At 36.5% G+C, this 23,788-nt stretch overlaps 1 protein-coding gene across 6 annotated transcripts in view; it reads left to right on the top strand.

The window, feature by feature from the left end:
• The window catches only part of eml1 (EMAP like 1), an 84,307-nt gene that overhangs the window by 21,089 nt on the left and 39,430 nt on the right, over positions 1-23,788 (top strand). The gene's annotated exons all lie outside the window — the stretch shown is intronic.

The following is a 23,788-nucleotide window of genomic DNA, read 5'->3' as shown; positions in this document are numbered from 1 at the left end:
GATATTTTGCCTTTTTTTAATGGAATTACGCATTTTAAAACATGTCCCTGTAGTCTACATAAACTGTAAATGCTATGCTTGGGTTTGAATTCTTCATTAATTCAACTCCACAGGTCCATCTTCAACCCTATTTTTGAGTAATGACACGAAAAAGGTCCTTTTGAGCGCTGGCCCTTTAAATGCACATAACCCCACCCCCTTCCGGGTTTTATGGTGTACTCGGAGAAATGGTCGTCAGAAGTCTTTACCTTATATGTGCAAATGTTGTGGTGTAACTAGTTGTAAACAATAAATTAAGAAGGAATTGAAATGAGTTGTAGAAATCCACTCAATTTTTGCTGGAATGAATATAAAGATAACTTTGCAACACCTGGAGAGTTCAAATTCAAACTTTATGAACGGTTAGGGTCCCCAAATACACAAATAAATGTACCAAAGACTAATAAAAGTGGGTTTAGCAAAATATGACCCCTTTAAGTGACTCAAGGCTCCAGTTAACAACAACAGTAAGATAAACCAAATCAACTCTCCTGGCTTCATAATCTTCTAATGCACACTGGTTTTTGGTGAAGTCACAATGAACCTAACTCTTGACCTTTGGCCACTAAAATGTTTTCAGTTCATCCTGTCATCCAAGTGATCAGTTGTATCAAATTTTGAGAGATTCTGGGAAACAGTTACGATATATTACTTTTCATACATAATGGGACCAGATGACCATTGGACAGACCTTCTAATAGAGACTGTGGATCTAAAGTTGTCTCAGACCATAGGTAGAAAACATTTATACCTTAAAAATGCTGAGATACACTCCACCCACCAATCATGACCCAACAGAGGATACCCAGAAAAAAAGGTCAGGCCTACTGGTTACGAAGTCTGAGAACATAAGAAAACTTTATTTATAAAAAGGTACATTATAAAGTGAGGATATATTGCAGTGGATGTGAGTGCTGTTCAGTGGTATAGTTTTACCTCCCTGTATTAAAACATCATATGAATTTTCCAATACACACAGAATATTGGGTTATTTTGTTGTGTAATGATTTTGCTGCACTGTACATCCCCTCCCTTCCAGATGGCTGATATAAGTTTGGCTCATAGTCAGTGTGATGACAGTCACTGGCACCGACTCTGTCACACTATCTCTATCTGTGTGCGAAACCATTCTCATCCAGTGGAAATCTGGTTTCCCATACCAACACATTTAGTGGATGGAACAACATGAACACACACACACACACTCTCTCATTTGTTTGGATGGAACAAGCGTCCCGCCTCCTGTTCCTTCCTGACTGTTTGTTACCGAGGGACAAAGCCCCGTTTTATGTGGAGAAAGGTTGAGACTCAGAAAGAGGCTTATGTCAGTGCTCGGAGACACTGCCAAGCATGACTTAGAGTGTCTGTGGTCTGTTTCTCCTTTAAAAGTCACGGCATTAGACGGGCGTCTTCTCCAGATGTCCATTATTTTTGTTGTCAGGTCATTTTAATAGATATTAATTCATGCAGGGACATCATAAAAAGACCTTAGACTTGCTTGTGTTTTTATGGGACAGGGTGTATTTGTTGTTAAGGTGCACCACAAAGTATTATTTTGAGTCAGCAAAACGTCAGTATGTGAGGCTGCTTTTAGGAGATACTTTTGTTGTTGGAAGAAAAGTAGTTAATCTGAGCAAATATGAAGCCTTATGTAATTATCTTGCTGGTAGCTGGATGTTTTATTTGCCATTATACCCATGTCTGTAGACCTGATGAATACATTTTCACAAACATTCATTCATTCAATGCATTCACAAATATATTTATTGAATTTCACATTTCAACACAATAATTGGAAGAAACCTCACCCTAGGAAATGAAAAACATTTTCACAGACACATCAACCCTATACCTGTTGGTACCATCCACAGCAATTACCCCATAACTACAACTGAAAATCTAGTAAAATGACAGATACAGTTACATTAACATACCCTGAGAAAGCGTTTTCAGATTTTGTTAAAATTAATGAAGTCAAGTGGAATATGTTCCACAAGTATTGTGTGTCACCCAGGAATTACTGGGCCTTTAGTGGAGTTCAAGGCAAGCTAAGGTTAAAAACATTAGAGTGCCTTTGTTTTGGATATGCATGCTATGCTTTGGATATGCATAGATATACATTGGATTGTACTGTTTTTATGTGAACTATGTTGTTTCATGTAAGGACTAAAGATGGAAATTAGCCTCAGCTATAATCTTGCATATTGGCAAATATTGTGTTTATTAATATGTGTTGTCCCTTTGAAAACTAAACTTCAACTTCAATCAATTACAAGTAATAGTAGGTCAAGGACAGAGTTGAACTTTATTAGTTATATTCATCCATGATGAAAACAAAGCACCACTCTGCTCATGTCACTTACTGCACTATTGTCAATGTTGTGCAGCTCTGTCTGAGAGATAAAACATACACCATTACAGAAACCATTAACCAGCTGTTTATTGGCTGATATTTTAATAACATTTTGGATGTTTATTACAAAGTGATACTTTTAAACAAGTGTGGTCTTGCTTTTAAGTAATTAATTGTATTTTTACACTTAATTAAATACTGACCATCCTTAAATGCGTGGTAAATACAAGCTTATTGAAGGAAACAGTTGTGAATTAAACCTGCAAAAGCCAAAATCAAGTGTAAAAGCAGCAAAAATTGTAGTTTCATGTTGCAGTTTCCGAGCTTCTGTGATGAGCCATGTACTATAAAGCAGCTGAGTGGTGTCTGACTGCTTTAATCTGTAATTCCAGTCACATGTTTAACCCTCCTGTCTGTCTGAAAACACCTGTAATCAGCACAAACTTCCTGTTGTGGGACAGATTTTCTAAAGAGTCCAGAGAAGGAGACAGAATTAAAATATGCTCAAAGGTAATTGGGCATTTTTTTGCCCAGTGATGCAAAGAACTATTAAGCTCTGCAGCTGCAGTGGCTTTATAGTTATGGCGTCTGCTGAATGGCTTTAATAAACACTTCATAACATATATGCTAATGTATATGCTAACAAACATATGGTAAAATGTTGAGTTGCTGGTTCAACCTCCACTACAGTTCACTACAAAGATCCTCTCTGGCGTCAGCTGCAGCTTAGCATATTGATGTTGTGAATATCCCACACTCTGAAGTCTGCATATCCTTCTAAACAGGCTTCCACTAAGAGCTAATCTCAGAGAGGAAGACTAACATTAAAGAGACGGAATAAACATTTTACTCTAGTGTAATTCTTTCTCTTTCCTCTTTGGTCGCTTTATTTTTTAGCCTTGTTTCAAGAATCTATCCTACTGTATTTCTTTAAAATAAGAGAGAGTTGAAAAAGGTTAGATGCAGATAGGTTGGAAGAGAGAGAATACAAATCCAGCCTGGTGCTAAACCCAAGCCCCATGTGTTTAAGGATCACTAGATCTGCACCACATATCCAGTATAATCCCTGTGCAACGCCATGAACGCATTCTCTTTGACAGAGACGAGTCAGTGTAGGAGGGTGTGTGGGTTTTGGCAAAGCAGGGACTCGAGATGTGTACAGTAAGTGTGGAGGTTAAGACGGAGTTATTCTGCCTCCATGGGTCATGTCTGAGTGCGTTTCGCCAGCCGGCTTCCCTGTTCATGTTTATTCCTCCCACCGTTCTCATGGGGGTTTTAAGACACAGACAGAAATCCTTATGTTTGTTGCATCATCCAGGAGCAGCCTCAGTGCTTTTTACCTACTTCAGCATGATTGTGTGTCTGTGCTCGTCGCTGATGCCGAGGTGTGTTTGAGTGTGTGATGGATGGTCCGATGAGGAGGGGGTGATGCCTCCCATTTGACCTGGGTTTGACCTCTGGGAAGGATGTAGCTGATGGGAGGAAGGAAGGGTTTAACATGGTGGTACAAGGATAGTAGGATCTCTCAAGGGGGTTGTTCAGCCTCTTTTTATTCTTTTAGCCACACACACAGATCCATATTTGCCTCTTTGTGCTTCCTCACTAATTTTTTTTTTTTTTTTTTTTTTTTTGCTGCTTAACCTGTGAAGACCCAGAACTATTTTCATGGTGACTTCCAAATGAATTTCTCTACCAAGCGATTTATCACCATTTACCATCGATTATCCTTTGCATTTTTTCAGTGAAGATATTTTCCTATATTTATTTACTGACCAAGTACATAAACAAAATAATGGAAACACCTTCACCTCAAGATGATAATGCCCCAATCCATACAGCTAGAATTGTTAAAGAATGGCATGAGGAACATTCTAATGAAGTTGAGCATCTCGTATGGCCGGCACAGTCCCCAGACCTCAACATTATTGAGCATTTATGGTCAGTTTTAGAGATTCAAGTAAGACGTCGATTTCCACCGCCATCGTCTCTAAAAGAGTTGGAGGGTATTCTAACTGAAGAATGGCTTAAAATTCCTTTGGAAACAATTCACAAGTTGTATGAATCAATACCTCGGAGAATTGAGGCTGTAATTGCCGCAAAAGGCAGACCTACACCATATTAAATTATATTTTGTTGATGTTTTAAGGTGTTTCCATTATTTTGTCCAACCCCTGTAGGTGTTAATAAAGCTTAGCAAAGAAAACTGAGAAAATTGAAGGAAATTTTCCTTTTTCAGCAAAATATATCCTCTTCAGACCCAGAAATGCATTTTTATAGGAGATAAGAGTTAAAAAAAAAAAAAGACAAACTTTATTGATTCACAAGGGAAATTACATGATCACAGTAGCTCAGCTGCATACAAAAACACTCAAAAAACACTTGCAAAAAAAAAAAAAGAAAGTAAGTGTGAAGAGATGAAAGCAATAAATCATATAAATAGAATAGACTAATAAAGCAGAAAAAATACAAGATTTACATATGTGTAAATCCATAGGAAATGGAAGTAAATATACACTAAATATAGGCTACTATACTACATAATGCATCAGAAAGAAACTGTTGTAAAGTGAGTGAATGTAAGATCAGGAATTTTCTTATTTTTATTTACTGACCATGTGGGTGTTAATATAGCTTAGCAAATAAAACTGAGAAATTTGAAGGAAACATTCCTTTTTCAGCAAAATCTGTCCTCTTCAGACCCAAAAATGCATTTTTATAGGAGATAAGAGTTTAAAAAAAAAATGCTGTTCACTGCAAAGGGCATTCCATGTAAAATAAATAAATAGACTTAGACTTTCACTTAGTCTTAGACTTAGACAAACTTTATTGATCCACAAGGGAAATTACATGATCACAATAGCTCAGCTGCATACCAAAACACTCAAAAACCACTAGCAAAAGCCAAAAAAAAAAAAAAAAAAGAGTAATAAATAATATAAACAGAATATCCTAATAAAGCAGAAAAAATACAAGATTTGGACATGTACAAATCTATAGGAATAAATATAGGCTAAATATACTATACTAAATAATGCATCTGAAAGAAACTGTTCTAAAATTAGCGAATGTAAGAAAGCTAAAACTTTTACTCTCCTGGGTCTCTGAGGATATTATTAATTGTACATGGTGTCAAGGATCACTGTCATTTATTAAACTACATGGTGAATCATTGCTGCAGAACACAGTGTTGATTCCATGTTCACTACAGAGAATATGGATGCATCCGAAAGATCTGATGGTGCTGGAAAACTAACAAACTGCATTTTACCTGAATTATTTCACTGTATTGATGGGATTAGTGGTTCAAATGTTATTACACATTTTAGATCAGTAGACTCTTTTGGGTCTTTAAGGGTTAACGCTAGCTGTTTTTGTCTTTTTCCTCTGTTTTCTCCTTTTACTCTCCACTGTGTTTGTAGTGAGGGCTTCCCCTTCGCAGATCCACCTCCGCCTATTTATAGTTTTTAAGCTCCAGCCGGGCAGGAGCCATCAGAGGCCTGGGCAGCTTGTAAACCAACTGTCTGTCTCCTTAATCTGACCGGCTGATTAGCTAATTCACCTCCAGCAGTTCATCCATCGCTCGCTGCAGGTGACACGTGGGATTGATGACTTTTTAAATAAGTATTTCTTTCCCCTCCATTTCATTCTTTTTCTCTCTCTGTCCAATGTCTAACCTGCTGGGTTTTGTAATTCATCATCCCGCTGACATGAACCTGATGGATGATTGCATGTATAACCAGAGCTGACTGCAATTTTCTAAGTGTTTTCTTGTCTGGTTTCCGAAAAGAAATCAAGAGAAATATATCCTTTATCCCTTTTTCTTATTATAAAGGTCACTCTTTGCTCTTCTGTGAAGCTCCTGGCCTGGCTTTTCTGTCTCTGAATCAGGGGTGTCAAACATGCGGCCTGAGGGCCAAAACTGGCCCGACAAAGGTTTCAATTTGGCCTGCGGGATGAATTTGCAAAGTATTAAAATTACATTGAAGATATTAAAGGAGTTGTATTTTGCTAAACCCACTTTTATTAGTCTTTGGTTCATTTATTTGTGTATTTGGACCCTAACAGTTCAAAAAGTTTGAATTTGAACCCTCCAGGTGCTGCAAAGCTGTCCTTATATTCATTCTGGCAAAAATCGAGTGGGTTTCTATTACGGATGCACCAATACCGATACGAGAATCGGCATCGGCTCCGATACTCAGTGTGTGTACTCGTACTCGTAAAAGTAATCCGATACAAATGCACCGATACCACTTACGGCCGTTTGACATTCACAGTTCAGTGCAGCAGGTACGTGGCGGTGGAATAATGTGTGGGGAGTGTGAAGAGTGTGGAGATTTTTCAAAATAAATGACGGTGATAAAAGTAACGCTGACTGCAAGTAACGTTAAAGACACAGACAGATACGGACGCAGAAACGAAACTTATCACTTATTTCTCTTTCCTCCAGCTGCTGAAGCTAAGCTTTTAAACCTTACCTTACTTTATCTTATGCTGCAATATTAGTATCAGATTAATGTTGCCTCCATCGTCTCCATGTTTGTTATTACTGACTTTCTTCTTCTTCTTCTCAAAATACTTTACTCTTCTTCGTGGTATTTGTCCAGTATGATTAATTAAGAGCGGCACCCCCTGGTGGATAAATTGAGAATCGCTCATTCCAACACATTAAATGTCAGTAGCAGCACTTTGTTCCAGTCAGACTAATGACAACGACAATAAAGCACATTTACAAAAGGAGCTAAGAACTGGAATGGGATTATTAAGTACTCGTATCGGTACTCAGTATCGGCAAGTACTCAAATGTAAGTACTCGTACTCGGTCTGGAAAAAAGTGGTATTGGTGCATCCCTAGTTTCTATACAATCCAATTTAATGTCTTCTTAATTTGTTACATTTACAACTAGTTGCATCACGACATTTGCACATATAAGGTCAAGACTTCCGATGAACATTTCTGGGAATACGCCTAATTTGTTTGTCAGCAGCAGTGGTTATAGTAAAAACTGAAAATATGTCCAAACTTCGAGCTTGGAGGCAAGGTGGGTGAAGTGTCTTGCCCAAGGACGCAACGGCACAAGACTAGGACAGAGCGGGATTCAAACCACCAACCCTTTGGTTACTGGATGACCCGCTCTTCTTTCTGAGCCATGATTATGCCCCAATCATGCCCCTGCGTAATTGTTAGTTAATTGTTATGAGTATTAATAAGTAGTAAGTTAGTATTAATTAGTATTAATTAATAATTGTTAGTGATAGTTTCGGCATAATATTTTAAAAATTGCACCTGTTTTTCTTCAGAAATCTCTCTTTTTTTTCAGGTTGTTTGCATCTTTTTTGTTTGGATTGTTTTCAAATGTAATTATTTTGATAATTTAATTTTTTTTGCACTAAAACAAATAGAAAAATTTGGAGAGTTCATTATTTATTTTATATTATTATTATGTTACTGGTCCGATCCACTTGAAATCAAATTGGGCTGAATGTAGCCCCTGAAAGGAAATGAGTTTGACACCCCTACTCTAAATCATTGCCTCCTTTAGTCCATGACATAAAATTAAATCCTGTGAGCCACTTGATTGTGATTAGGTTCAGACTTCCATTAGTTACACCACCAGCAGACTCCAGTGTGTTATTTAATAAGTAGAACTCATTGGTCTTGGGAGAAATTACTTTCCTGGAGGTATATTCTGCTGCAGCTGAACGGGCACTACAGCAGTACACCACCTGGCCATGTGCACTCGTGTCAGTTAAAACCAGGTGGGAAAGTGCCGCTGAGCTGCATTCAGCAAATAGACGGTGTGTGCCAGCAGTGCCGTATCAGTGCTGCCTTTCTGTCTTTGAAAAACAGGATTCGCTGTCATGATGTTGTGACAGCCTGTTCCCCTTTGCCTTTTGGTCTTGTGATTTGCCGCTTTGCTGCAAACTCTGGTTGTTGGTTTTTCAACCTCACCCCCACCCCCACCCTCCGCCCCCCCGTCGAGGCGCAGATTAACCTGGCAGCTGAACGTTCCATCAAGTCACTGGTAGCTTTATTGTTTGGCTTCTGTGCACTGCTGAGTAAAAAGAAAATAAACATCAATCAACACTGTGGCTGACGGTGGATTATTGGCAAAGCTTTCATGACATTTCCACTGAGGGAATCTCTTTAAAGTACACTGATGCTGCTTTCATATCTGTCATTGTCTATTCGAGTTTACAGTGACTGTTTAACTCAGTGCAAAAACTGGGCAAAAAAAGCTGCTGTGGTTCTATTTATAGGTGACAAGATTCACATGCAGAACAGCCCTAATTCATAAAATATCAAACGGGAGAAATAAACTGCTGTTCGACTGCTATTTTCACTGTGCAAGAATCCAATGATCTTGGATATGTTATATAACTGTAAGTGGGTATTTCTTGGTTGTAATTTATATCAGTTCATCATTAACTAGTTGCTTATTACCATATGTATTAGTAGCATATTCAACAGCTACTAGATCTCCAATAAGGTCTAATCAATATGCTCTGTTCTTAGTTAAACAAGCACAAAATAAACTCAAAATATGTTCCCTATCTTATTCACTACTACTTTGACACTAGTCACTTTAGAATGGGGAACATATTGTGTGTCAAAAAGCCTTAACTCAAACTATACTTCAAAATAAAATAATAACCAGGATAACCTATTAACTACTGATAATAACTACTATAACAAGTGGTACCAGGCACAACAAACCCCACCCTAATACGTATTGTAGCTTATTTTAGCATCAGTCCAGCTGATGTCATCATGTCTATGCGGGTGCTGATGTCGGCATATCAATTGCCTCTATATATGTGCTAAGTTTGAAGTAAATTGGAACAAAATTGATGTTTTTATAGACATTTAAAATTTCACCCGTTCACCCAAGTAAATGGGGGGGGGGAATTGTAAAAATTTATAAAACGTTGAAAGTTTGACTTACTTTTCCCAAAACGTAACAACATCTATTCTGGGTCACTGGCAATCTATAAACCCAATTTGGTATGAATTCAACCAATAGTTTTGCTGCTGCAGACATGTGAATTGTTGCCCATTATAAGTAAATGGAAAAAAAAAAGATTTAAAAAGTTCTTAAAACATTGAAACTATGACCTACTTTTCCCAAAATGTGATGACATCTATGCTTGGTCACTGGCAGTCTATAAACCCAATTTGGTATGAATTCAACCAATAGTTTTGCTGCTAGAGTGCTAACAAGTAAACAAACTGAACCAAAAACAATACCCTTTGCCTCCCCTTCGAGGGCAGGGTAATAATGGGTTGCTTTACCTTCAGATATGGTGGTACAGTATCTAGAAATGATTATTGCTGCCCATTGTTTTCTCAGTTTCCCTGTGTTTTCATGACTTCAACAAAGCAAATGACAATATTCTTTAGGTCAGGGATTCTGAACGTATGTTTGTGCACATAGTAAGTAAAGCCTACACCATACCATACCATACCATACCAGCTTTGTCTATAAAGCACTTTAAGAACTTTACAGTTGGCCAAAGTGCCGTACACAAATCATAAAACAAGGGAATAAATATGTAAAAAAAGTGAAAACACAGGGTGCAAAGCAGGCTAAGAACAGCAAAATACAACCATCATAAAAGCAAAGACAAATCAAAATCTGTTAAAAAAAACAATAACATAGGAAATCGGACACGGTGGTGCAGTGGATAGCTCTCGTGCCTCACAGCAAGAAGGTCCTGGGTTCGATTCCAACACCAGTCGACTGGGGTGGGACCCCTCTGTGTGGAGTTTGCATGTTCTCCCCGTGTCTGCGTGGGTTCTCTCCAGGTACTCCGGCTTCCTCCCACCATCCAAAGACATGCACTAATAGGTTAATTGGTTAATCTAAATTGCCCATAGGTGTGAATGTGAGAGTGACTGTTTGTCTCTATACGTCAGCCCTGAGATGAACTGGCGACATGTCCAGGGTGTACCTCGCCTTCGCCCGTAAATAGCTGGGATAGGCTCCAAGCGACCCCCGTGACCCTAGTGAGGATAAAGCGGGTTCAGAAAATGAATAGGAAATCGGAAAAAAACATCTCACTCATTGATGAAAAGCCAATAAGAAAAAGTGCGTTTTTAGACGTGATTTAAAGACAGGCAGAGACTGAGCCTGTCTAACATCTAAAGGCAACTGAGCAACAACAGAGTCTTAGTTTCAGTCCCTTTTTATCATTATTTTACTGAAATCCATACTCAACTCCACAATATACAAACAACAACAACATAAATTTACATCATCTCTCAGTAGATATATGTTTTTCCCACATGGCTGTCAAAATACAAGTCAGACATCAGTGTTTTAGTAGATCCAGAAGCAGTCTGTGACCCACTTCCAAGTCATGACCTGACAGTTGAAAGAGCTGGTTTTATGTAACAGGATTTGAGCTTCACCCTGAGCGCGACTTTAGAGGAAAATGGCAGCATTTACACGGTCTATGTCTACCTATTTTGTGTTCCATTAGGAAGGAATAACCCATATTTATTAAGCACTCAAGGAGAACCTTCTTGTGTTAGCGCCACATTAAAGCTTAAAGTGAACAAAACATAGTATGATCATAAATTATTAGTATTTGTAGAATATGGCTTTGTAAGCACAAAAGAGTCAACTTGCTTCTAATGTAGATGCAAATATCATGGGAGTTAATGGTGAATATGTGTTTCATAATATGCAGTCATGACAAATTTTGTTTTTACTTCCATTTTTGAGATTTCTTCCATGTTTCTGTTGGATATTGAAGAACAGTTATAGCAGTGTTTTTCAACCTTGGGGGTCGCCTGAAATTTCTAGTAATTGATTGAAAAAAAAAAAAATTACTAATAAAAAATATGTTGTAATGATTCAATATATGTCATTATAATTAAAACACCACACACTTTTCCTTATAAATTTTTTTAAAAGGTGTGTTATATACATTATGTAGCCTAAATGTCATCTAAAATTGTTTATTTGCAACATAGTATAAAAAACTATTACGCGATCAAAAATAAATAATTTTAGCAAAAAAAATGTCTCCGTTTGGAATATCTTGGGTCACCTTTAATTTGTGATGTTAAAATGGGGTCACGAGCCAAAAAAGGTTGGGAACCACTGAGTTATAGGCATTTTATAAGTTTCAAAAACCTTTATTACCTCTGCCAAGTGTAACGGCGGAGGTTGTGTTTTCATCAGGGTTTGTCTGTCTGTCTGTTAGCAAGATAACTCAAAAAGTTATGGACAGATTTGGATGAAATTTTCAGGAAATGTTGATACTGGTACAAGGAACAAATGATAAAATTTTGGTGGTGAGTGGGGGGGACGGGGGGAGGTTGTTTGTTCATGGGTCTGTTAGCAAGATAACTCAAAAAGTTATGGACGGATTTGGATGAAATTTTCAGGATATGCTGATACTGGTATAAAGAACAAATGATTAAATTTTGGTGGAATTTTGGTGGGGGAAGTCTGCGCTCTCAGAGTGCTTTTCTAGTTGGCAAATAAAAACATTTATTGACATGACTGTAACTCTTTTTCTCCTTTTCTTATGGATATACACGTTTATATTCGACATAATTAGGGATTACAGCTGTATATGAGTACGCACGTGCATGTACTGTGTAATAAAGCAGTGAGTCAGCTACACACCCTGATGGCTGAGATCAGCACTGAGCTGCTGCAGAAGATATTTTATACATGAGGTCATTGTGCATGCTCAAAATGAAGGTGCTTTCTTTTATTTTTTCCCCAGCAGGTTTATTTTAGGGTTTTTTGCTCCTTCAGTGTATTGATCTTCGTGGATAATGAAAGTGCATAAGAGGGAAATAGGTCAGGGCTCGCGTGCGTGCTCCATCGTTCTTTATCGATGACAGCGAGGTCAGTAAATGACTCTGAAATACGACGCAGATGAAGGTTGAGGTGGGTTTGTTATTTAAGTAGACGGCGAAATGAAGCAGGTGCCTGTTTTCTATTTGCCCTTATTGAACCCCTGTGACTGAAATGATGGACAAGCACTTAAACAGGCCGGTGGTCCCGCCGGGAGAGGAAGGTAATAGGAGAGCAGCACGTCACTATGCATTAGCGTTAGCAGACGGATGAGCTCAGAGACGTATCTCAGATTTGTGACCACAGCCACATATCGACATGATAATGAAACGGGGACAGAGATAGAAATTCATAGGGACGTTGAAGACGGCTGACAGAAATGAAGTAATTTAAGAAACCGGCTGACAAGTGTGAATAGCGCACTGGAGCGAGAGGGGAGAGGTGTGGTGTTATCATCTGGTTTGTGTGGGATGGAACACAAACAGGCCGTCCAGGGGTGCATGTGCTGATGGTTTGGTTGTTAAATGAAGATTGACATCTCATTGGTACTTGTCTTCAGACATTGATCATGTGACCTGGGCTCCAGAGAGTGTGTCCCATCAGGAGGACATTCCTCTACATTCATAGTGACAGATCTGTGGTCGTATCAGACTGAAAGCCTCACATTAGGGATGGAAGAAAACGTCAGTACCCCTGAGTGTCCCATAATGCATTTCTGTAGCAACTCTCAAAAGTGCAGTATCGATTTTCACTGAATAGTTAATCTTCAGAGAGTCATGGACTGTTTTTCGGAGACAGTTGGTGTAATGTTCAGGTTGGACTCGGCCTACCTCCTGCCTCAGGCTACATGTTACACTGCAGTTACAGAGTCAAATGGTTGTTTTTTCCTCTGCTTCTTGTTCTTCCACGTCTTTTATGTCTACTTCTGCTTTTCCTTTTTCTACTTCTTCCTCTACCTCTTTTTCTTTAACTTCTTCCTCATCTCCTTGTTCTTCTTCCCCTACTTTTTTGCTTCTTCTTCTTCTTGTATTACTACTACAACTACTGTTTTTCCTCTACTTCTTGTTCTTGTTCTTCTGCTTCTGTTTCTTTTATGTCTACTTCTTCTGCTTTTCCTTCTTCTGCTTCTTCTGCTACTTGTTCTCCTTTTACTTCTACTACTTCTTTTCATCTACTTGTACGTCTTTTGCTTCTTCTTCTTGTACTACTAGTACTACAAATACTTTCTTCTACTTCTTCTGCTGTCTTTGAGTGTGGACCAGAGTTCATATTAGAACTCGACCGATATTGTATTTTTGGGGCCGATACCGATATTGGGGGCTAAAAAAAGCCAATATCCAATATTGTTCGATAACCAATATATGAAATAAGAACATTGATCTACACAGGATATAATAAACTTACTTATATTAGATAATTGTGGACAGGTGGATTAACAGTTGCATACATGTTTATCTCACAAAGATAATTTACACAACTTTCAAACGCTGTATAATAGTCTGGGGGGATAGCAGGATTGTCCAAGCGGAGGTGAAAGTGAAATTGACACGCTTTTCTGTTCCTCTAACTTTCCAGGCAGTACACACACACAGGAGCAGAGCAACAGAATCTCTGCAGCAAAAAAATTAATAAATCGGTTACATATTGGCCGATGTTGATTAATCACTGATATGCTATAATTGGCTGGCCGATTGATTGGTCGGGCTTAGGGATGCAAATTATTGATTAATCCATTAATCATTAGTTGATTGACCTTATCGATCGATTAATGATTAATTGATAAGCAACGATTTTCCTGAGAACCTGAATTTCACTTTCGATAGGGTCTATGAGAATAAAAGCTAAATATTGTTTATATACTTCATGAAAAAAGCATGTCATATTCCTTAATGACTGATTTATTGTATCATTGGATACAGAACAGTCAATGGCATTTATGGAGTAGAACTAAAGAAATTCTACAAAGAAATTTAATAAAATAAATGAATCTGAAGAGGGGCAGTTTAGAAGAAATGGGCATTTCTGATTTTGCATCACTGACATGACAGAGCGACATTTCAGCGGAGATGCCATGGCATCGCAGCGCGGACAAACCGTCAGCCGTCAGACAGGACGTGGAAAAGGGCAATTAACCGACAATAATTTAATCAAGCAAATTCTGATTGACAGTTAATTGATAGTCAGTTAACTGTTTACATCCCTAGTCAGGTTCTAGTTCGTATCCCCTTTACTAAAAAAACCTCACTTCAATCCAAGCACTGGCGAGGTTTATTCATTTTCTTTGCAATCTTCAACTTTACCCCCAGACCCTTCTAAACTTTACACACTGATTGTGAATGCACTCATAACCTTTAACGTATGAACGTGGGTGTTAACTTGCCCCGAAGCGTTTAACCGGGGAGTGGGGTGACAGACGGAGGATGTTAGCGCAGAACTGGAGAATCACAGCGGTGACAGCCCGTCATTGTACTCCAGCAACCGATGGTATCATGCTGTCATTGTGTCAGTGTTGGGAGCAGACCCACAACAGATGCTGACAAGATAATAGACGCTTTATCTGGGATATTCACTCTGTTACATGTTGAATATGAACAAGGACTGTTTTAAAGAAATCATCTCAGGTGAGCAGAACATATTAAGATGCAGTGTGTGTTATCTGTGGGAAATGCTCTGTCATTGTGTGTTCAAATGAAAAAGTAAGATTGGCATCGTGCGTTATTAAACAAGAGAGCTTTCCACTGAGTTAAAATCTGTCTGTCTTAGTGTAAACCAAGGCCGACATGTGTCTCATTGTGCTTGTAACATCAGCGCTGAGATTTTAATGTGTTAGATTGTGCTCTAGGAGTTTTCGTAGAACTCCATTTCTTCTGTTGAGGGGATTTTCTTACTTGGTGGGCAGGTGAAAGCATTAGACAATACATACAAACATATCTCTATAAAGTGTGTGAGAGGCATTATCATAAAAAAGGCAGTCGCACACTCTCACAGGCAATATTTTATTCATGTGAAGCAGCCGTTGAGTGAAACCTTTGCATTATCTTTTCCATGTCCAGCAGCAAGCTATTAATCATAAGACACCAGTAAAGGCCGTGACAGTGACAGAAGACATCCTACGAAATAAAACAAACCACTGGAGATTAATTTCCTGCATGTGTGTGTGCTCTGTGAACAGTAATTGGTTGATTCAGCCGTTCTTGATTTCACTCACATTTCCATTTTCTTCTACAAGCGTAAAGTGTCCCATCTGCTTAATGCACCGATTTACCATTTGGGGGGTCTCCGTGACTAAAACAATTCATAACCAGCAAACAGGCAGTGGATTCCGCGCACTAATGGAATTTGCCCACTCAAACAAATCTATGAAATTGCTTTTCTGGCAAATTTTATCAATTAAATTAAAATCGCTTCATTGAACCTTATGGGATTATGTAAAGTACTTCAGTAACTTGAATTTTTTTTAACCTGTATCATGCAAATTCTGTATGAATTATGACAATTATTAAACTTGGAAAGACTAATGTTGTGTGCATAAAGAAAAATGGACAAAACTTCACCTGGAAATGGGAAAGAATAAGAGTTTTCAGTTCCCAAATGATTACAAAGTGGAATGAAAAACAGAGGTGCTGTGACATAGAGGTAAACATGCCTCTGTCACAGTTTTTTCTGACATTGTTGTACCAAAATATAAAAAGTCAAGAGGTTTATTGTCATATATGCAGCAGAAACACAACTAAACAAGACTCACTACTAAGCATAGAAATAAATAAAATAAAGTATGTATTAAAAAGTAGAGTGCAGTCAACAATATAAAATTCTATTATTTGTGGAAAACATACCTCCACGGTGGTAAGACATTCAGAATATGCAAATCCTGTTTATACCGTATAAACATGCAAAGGATATGTGCAAGTGTCACAGAGTACTTTTGGCAAATAAACATGCAGGTTCAAATAAATTGTAGTGAATGAATTTTTGTCTATGTTTAACCTTTATTATGTGATTTTTTTATCCTCTGCATTTAGCATATTTTCAGTGACAATCAGCTATTTTCTTCTATTTAATTTACTGATCATGTAGATGTTCAGAAAAGTTCAAAGGTTATTATATCAAAACAAAGAAAGGTTAAGCAGAAATGACTTTTTCAGCAAAATATATTAACTGAACATAAAAATAAGCATCTGGGTGCTTCTATGAAACTGGTCCCAAAAAACAGGACATGGGGGCTAAAAATTCAAACCAGATGTAGACTGATGTTATGAAGCAAGTTTGGAAGCACTTTGAGAGATAAAAGAGAAATTATTTTTTAGATAAAACACATTTTTATATATTTTTTTAATATTATTTTTTATATACAAAAATTTGCGTGTGACACGGTAGAAAGGACACGAAAATTACGTGCAACTATTTTTTTGAATATCTTTTCATTCTCTCACAGGTACATCTTGGGAATCTAACTAATTATGCAAGGCAGATTGTTTCACAAAAATGGCCACTGTTACAAAATTACTTGCGATTTATTTGTGTTTAAATGGTCAGGTGGACACGATGGGTTACACACAAAACCTGGAATGAGAATGCCGATTCATGAAAACCCGCATGTCTGGATTAGAAAACCACTAGGATCAACAAATTTAACACAGTGTCTTTATTTATAGTGGTATACAAGACCATTTACAGCCATGTTTTCAAGATGAAATGCACTGACACCTAGGTAGCTTTTCATGTCCCAATTTTGGTCCTATTTTTGGGATGACTCAGAGTAAGAGTAAAATTTTTTTGCATTTATCTGAGGTCATAATTAGGTACATCCTGGGGGAAATATGTCTAAATTTCTGTAAAATGAGCCCAGTTTCATAGAAGCACCCATACACAACCACCATCATTTGTCAAACTACCTTGGCTTTTATTAATGACTCACTATTGTGGAAGATGACAGTGTTTCCATGTTCATTCCAGAGCCTCTGAATGTCCAAATCTGTCATTTCTTTTTTTTTTTTTAATAAAGTTTTATTTATTTTCATGGGAACAATGAGATTATATGAACAGTTATAAGTTTTTACATTTTGCTTCAAATCTTTTTTTCCATCTTGTGACATATTTATTTACTTATTTTGGTCTTGTATAGTAATTTTTTTGCATCATTTGGTCAGGTATACTGTATATTTACCTATGTTTGTTTGTTTTGTACTGCCTGGGGATGTAGTTTTGCACTTTGTTTGCCTGACTTCATACAGTATGACTTTATAGCTAGTTGTGTATAACTAAGCATTAAGGCTATTATTATTGAGAAGGGGGCAGGAAATATAAGATTTTCTTCATCCTGCTCCTGTTCGAACATGGGTGTGTACGTGTTTGTTCACCTGATGATTATTGAATATCTGCTAATGAAATGCACAACAATGAACGAAATAAATGAAATGAAATGAAAAATTGTGCATCTCCAAAAGTATAATACCAAAAAAAAAGACAGAAATTCACAGCTTATGATACAAGATTTTGTCCAAATGGGTCATATCTGGTGACTATTAAAAGCTGAGAAACTGCATTTTTACCTGAAATATATAAATGTCTTGATATGGTTTTAAAGTTATTAAGTTTTAAAATCAGTAGATACTTTTGGTGGGTGTTGATACTTTTATCACCACTGTTTTCCTACCACATATGTTAAATACATGATAATTTCACTTTTTTCTGAAACACTTGTATGTGTTTTTAATATTTTTGTCAAAGTTATTTACAGAACTCCAGACTGCCGTAACATTACCATTCAGGATGGGTTGAGCTCAGATTCTCAGAGGGAACACACAGCACAGATCTGCCTAATCACCAGATGCCTGCTCTCTAATGCATAATGCATCAGACTCTTATTACAAGTCTGCAGGGAAAACACAGCGGTGATTTACATTAATATTTCATCAAGCTTCTGTGACATCAAAAATCTTAATGGTGGACCCTGTATTGTGTTGTGTGTGTGTGTGTGCACGTGTGTGTGTGTTATCGTTAATGAAGTGGACCCTGGTGGCCTGTGCTTAGCCTCTATGGGGGTGTCAGGTGGAGAGGTGATAATAATGTGTTAACTTAGTTTAAACATCAGAGAACAGACGCGCAGACATTAGAACAGGTTCACGAACGAAGGTGTTAATGGAGAAGCTGTCGGCTCTTTGTGTTAAAGGTGTTCAGAGTCGGGAAACCTACAAATGAGCTCAAGGTTTGGAGGAGGTTGCTGCTTTCAATCCTGGATTAAAGTGAATAAATCCGAACTACTGGCATCGCACCAATTTAGAGACACTTAAGTTTGATCCCACTTAGTGTAAATGTACAGGAGAAAGACACAGATTAGACATTTCCCCAATTATTGGTATCAGCTAAATGTTGGGCTGATCAGTATTAGGCTCCTTAATTGGAAATACCGTCCTGGAAGGTCAAAAGATAATCACTCCCACTTAGTTTTTATCTAATTAGTTTAATGTTCGTTCTCACGTCTGTTGATTAACTGTGTAAAGTTTGATGTGTGATTCATGAATACAGTTGCCGAAAAAATTATTAGACCATCAAAAGTCATCAAAAACAATGGTTATGCAATCAAGTACTAACTCCTGAGTGTATCATATGAGTGAAACAGACAGAAAAGAAAACATGGAATGCCTAAAAGCCATTTACAGCCATGTTTTCCAGATCAAATGCACTGACACCTCAGTAGCTTTTCCTGTCCCAATTTTGGTCTTATTTTTAGCCCCAATATTTTATTGAAAATTCATACATTTTGGATTGACTCAGAGCAAGAGTATAATTTTTTTGCAGTTACCTGAGGTCATCATTAGGTACATACTAGAGGTAAAAATGTCTAAATTTCTGTTTTATTATTGTGTCTAAAAAGCTGGCAAAGTGTCAGATACCAAAATGAACCCAGTTTCATAGTAGCACCCATATACAGTCTTGGGAAAATATTATTAGACCATCAAAAGTCATCAAAAACAATGGTTATGCAATTAAGTACTAACTCCTGTAAAGTTTGATGTGTGATTCATAAATACCATTGCAGAGAAAATTTATAGACCATCAAAAGTCTTCAAAAACAATGGTGATCTCCAGGTAACCTACAAAAAGTTGTGGCTTTTGCATCCTTACTAACTAGGTGTACCATTCTCTTCAAATAGAAGGACTCATCACCTCCAACACATGATCAATGAATCAGACACATCATGGTTAACAAAGTTAGAAAAAATAAGGTGCACCCTAAATAACTATCAATAAATTTTTCAAAATATGGGAGCCTCTTTTACACTGTGTGAATATGTTACCTGGCCTGGAACTGTAAATACATTTTAGGTGTTTATATTGTTATTGGCCTGTTTTGTTTATTTATTTAATTTCTTTTTTTCTTTAATGGTACCAGAATGCAATGTCTTGACTGTCTTTTTATGCGTGCCTAGTTTGTATTGCCTGTTTTGTTTTGTTTTTTCTCCTCGTGTTCTGTTTGTTTATCATGTCCGGTGTCAATCTCTGTATCATGAATACATTGCTTGAAATTATAAATGTTATACTTGTTAAATGAAAAGTTCTATAAATGTTGAAAAGTTGTATAAAAAAGTAAAAAAAAACAAACAAAAAAAACCATTATGCAATCAAGTACTAACCCCTGTGTGTCATATGACTAACACAGACAGAAAATAAAACATGGAATGCCTAAAAGCACTGTTTTTGTCAGTACAATGCCATAGCTATTGATGTAAGAACTGAAGTGATTTTGGTTATTATTATTAAGAAATCCATGGAAAATGGGTAGATATCAGCTTTGAAATTAAACTCTTATAAGCTATTTTTGTTGTTATCATTATATTTGTCCATACAAATGTACCTTTAGATGTACCAGGCATTAAAATGAACAAGAAACTGAAGAAAACCAGGGTGGTCTAATAATTTTATCCGCAACTGTAAATGAGCTCAGGGTTTGGAGGAAATTGCTGCTTTCAATCCTGGATTAAACTGAATAAATCAGAACTAATGGCATCGCATCAATTTAGAGACACTTAAGTTTGATCCCACTTAGTGTAAATGTACAGTAGAAAGAGACAGATTAGACATTTCCCCAATTATTGGTATCAGCCAATCAATATTAGGCTCCCACTTAGATTTCATCCAATTAGTTTGATGTTCGTTCTCACATCTATTGATTAACTGTGTAAAGTTTGATGTGTGATTCATAAATATGTAGATACTTTACATTAACAGTGTTCGCTTCGTATGTTTTTCTGTTTTTAAGAGTACGTAATTCATTTTCAGTGTCAAAATTTTGGGGGGATGGGGCCGCATGACATCTGCTTTTACAAAACCCACCATCAATCAATTTTCAATATAAAGTATAAATGGAAAATTGGAACATCTTGTTATGAATCAGTGTCATCGTAATGAATTCAGTTCATTTTTTTCTCATCATTCTTCACAGAATACACCACACTGTCAGAATAAAAACAGGTTTTGGGAGGGTTTGCTTAATTTAATAACAACATTAGACTTGAAGGTCACATTTACACATAAATTCAGACCCTTTGTACTTGGTTAAAGTACTTTTGGCTTCAGTAACAGCCTCAGACTTTCTAATATAAATCACGAGCATAGAAAATTCTTAACTGATTGCTAAATATACTTTAGACAAATTAAGGTAAAGGCTCAATTTGGAAAAAAAAAAGAGTGAGATGCAATGTTATGATAAAACTTGGATATTAAAAAGTCAGGACAAAAACTACTAAAACTCAACAAATAAAAGAAGAACCTCCCTGTTAAATATTATAACAACAGTAAGTATGACAGTTATCATACATGTACATTGTGTAAAAGCAATGTTTTTTTTTAACAACTTTATTTATCATTTTTCCATAACAACATTGACATCATTAAGGCATTTCTTACAAAATTTTTGAACTTGCCCCCCCCCCACCCATCCAGGTGGCATTCCCACAAATACATCCACATAAACACACATGCGTCAAATGGGCAAATAGAACACCAACAGAAAAAAATAAGAAATATACACAAGTACAAAAAAACCAAACAGAAAAAATGACTTAAACCAATCTGTGCTGATCATTCTGGTACCTCTGGCATAAGAAAAAAAAGTAAAAACAATCTTTAAAGACACTATATAATACACTATATCTATACTGTATTGCTTTATATCTACTGAAACCTATCAGTATATAACACAGTATGTTTCTTTTGATAATTTTCAGGATTCTGAGTATCTAAACTATGAAGGAACAAAGTTTGTTTAACCCTTAAAGACCTTGAATTATTTCTGTCTTAAATATTTTACATTTCCAAATCATTTTTTTTATTTTTTCGTCTCATCTAATCTTTCCTCAGTCATTTTTTTCCCATTTATTGTACAATTATCCTCTGCATTTTACAATGAAAAGCAGGTATTTTCCTGTATTAAATTCGCTGATTATGAAAATTTTCACAAAAGCTCACCGTAAACTCAAACTAAGGTTATTATATCAAAACACTGAAGTGAAATGTGACATTAAGTGAACATTAAAAACAAGCATCTACAACCGTCACCATTTGTCAAGCAGTCGGTGTCTCTGAAAGTCCAAATGAGACACATGTGAGGCTGTTGAAAAGCTGAGAAATTGCATTTTACCTGAATTATTTAAGCTTTACAGTCGGAGTAGTTGTTCAAAGCTTAATAAACATTTTTGGAATTAGAGATGTTTTTCGACACCAGTAGACTGTTAAGGTGTTTGAGGGTTAGGAAATCTGTTGCATATGTGAGTCACTCTGCAGTCGTATAAACAAATATTATGGTACAACAACACAAACTGGAAAGACTGCATTAACAGACCAATATTTACCCACACTGACAGACTGGTGCTGTTGACAGTCAGTGCCATCTGTTGCATGTTTGTGATTATGTTCACATCAGAACTTCATAACAAACAGAGCTACTGTCAGATGAATGTAGGACATAACCCACCCTGGTCATCCATAAATTCTGTGGTCAAAAGGTCAAAGTTCAAGGTCAGGAGATCACTTACCATAATATATTCAACTATAGCGATATGGCCCAAATCATCTACTGATGTAAAATGTTTAATAACTTCTGAACCACTAATCCTATCAATACCTATAAATGATTCAAGTAATCATTTCTCAGCTTTTCATGGTTATCAGATATGACCAGATCAGATATAACTGGACGTTCAGAGGCTCTGAAATAAACATGGAAACATTTTCATCGTCTCCAAAATTGATTCACCAGCAAAACCTGTGTAGTTTGATAAATGGGAGGTTGTTGACACTCGTTTTTTTAATCATTTCATAAAATATTGTGCTAAAAAATTGACTTTTTCCACAGTTTAAATTTTTTTTAATATAATAACCTCAAATTTACATGATGTTTTTCTGAACATGCATAAATAAGAGGATAGTATAACAAGAAATGGTGAAAATAAGAGTCTGGTTTCGACCAGCTCTATGTGTAAATTGTCATGAGATAACTTTTGTTATGATTTGGCACAATATAAATTGGATTTGATTTGAAAATCACTTGGGGAAAGCTTAAATGTAGAGGCATTTTTTTTTGTTTTATTATACATTTCATTTAATTTATTTATCTTTTTGCTGCACTCTAATAAGAGTGCTCTTTCATTTGTTGTTTTTGTATGCATATGTATATGTATATACGTATACAGGGTGGGGAAGCAAAATTTACAATATTTTGAGGCAGGGATTGAAAGACAGTGTATGACCAATTAGTTTATTGAAAGTCATGAGAACTTATTTGCCACAAGAAAATGTACATAATAGAAAATGTTTTTATTCTATGTGTCCTTCTTTCTCAATAACTGCCTTCACACGCTTCCTGAAACTTGCGCAAGTGTTCCTCAAATATTCAGGTGACAACTTCTCCCATTCTTCTTTAATAGTATCTTCCAGACTTTCTCCTAATAGTTTTGCTCATAGTCATTCTCTTCTTTACATTATAAACAGTCTTTATGGACACTCCAACTATTTTTGAAATCTCCTTTGGTGTGACGAGTGCATTCAGCAAATCCCACACTCTTTGACGTTTGCTTTCCTGATTACTCATATGGGCAAAAGTTTCTGAAAAGGTATGGATAATAGTGTTAGGTATGATTATGACATCAATATATGTTTGGTTTCAAAACAACTGACGTAGTGCCTGCTGAGAAAAAACAACTAAATGTTCATTGTAAATTTTGCTTCCTCACCCTGTAAATGTAAATGTGTCTCTATATGCATATATGTTTTTACTTGGGGAAAAAAAGGGGAGGTAAATTGTAATTCTGTGTTTGGAAGTTTTCTATTTTTCTTCAATGAAAAATATTGGACAAAAACAAATTTATGTATATTAAATGTCCTATTTTACAAAACAGAAATTTCATTTAAAGGGAAATGTGGTAAGATATTCTAAAGAGGTAGCAGTTGTGGGTCAACACCTCCTTTGAGTCCAGTCCAAGGTTATAATAGTTTTGGATTTTTCATTATAGTTTAGTTTTATTTAGTTTTGACCTTTTTTTCTCTAATTCAGTTAGTTTTAATTAGTTTTTAGAGCAGG

Source organism: Sphaeramia orbicularis, chromosome 22 (genome assembly GCF_902148855.1).
Source record: "Sphaeramia orbicularis chromosome 22, fSphaOr1.1, whole genome shotgun sequence".
NCBI classification, from domain to species: domain Eukaryota; kingdom Metazoa; phylum Chordata; class Actinopteri; order Kurtiformes; family Apogonidae; genus Sphaeramia; species Sphaeramia orbicularis.
Note: the sequence above shows the minus strand (reverse complement) of the source record. Positions and strands in the feature narration are given on the sequence as shown.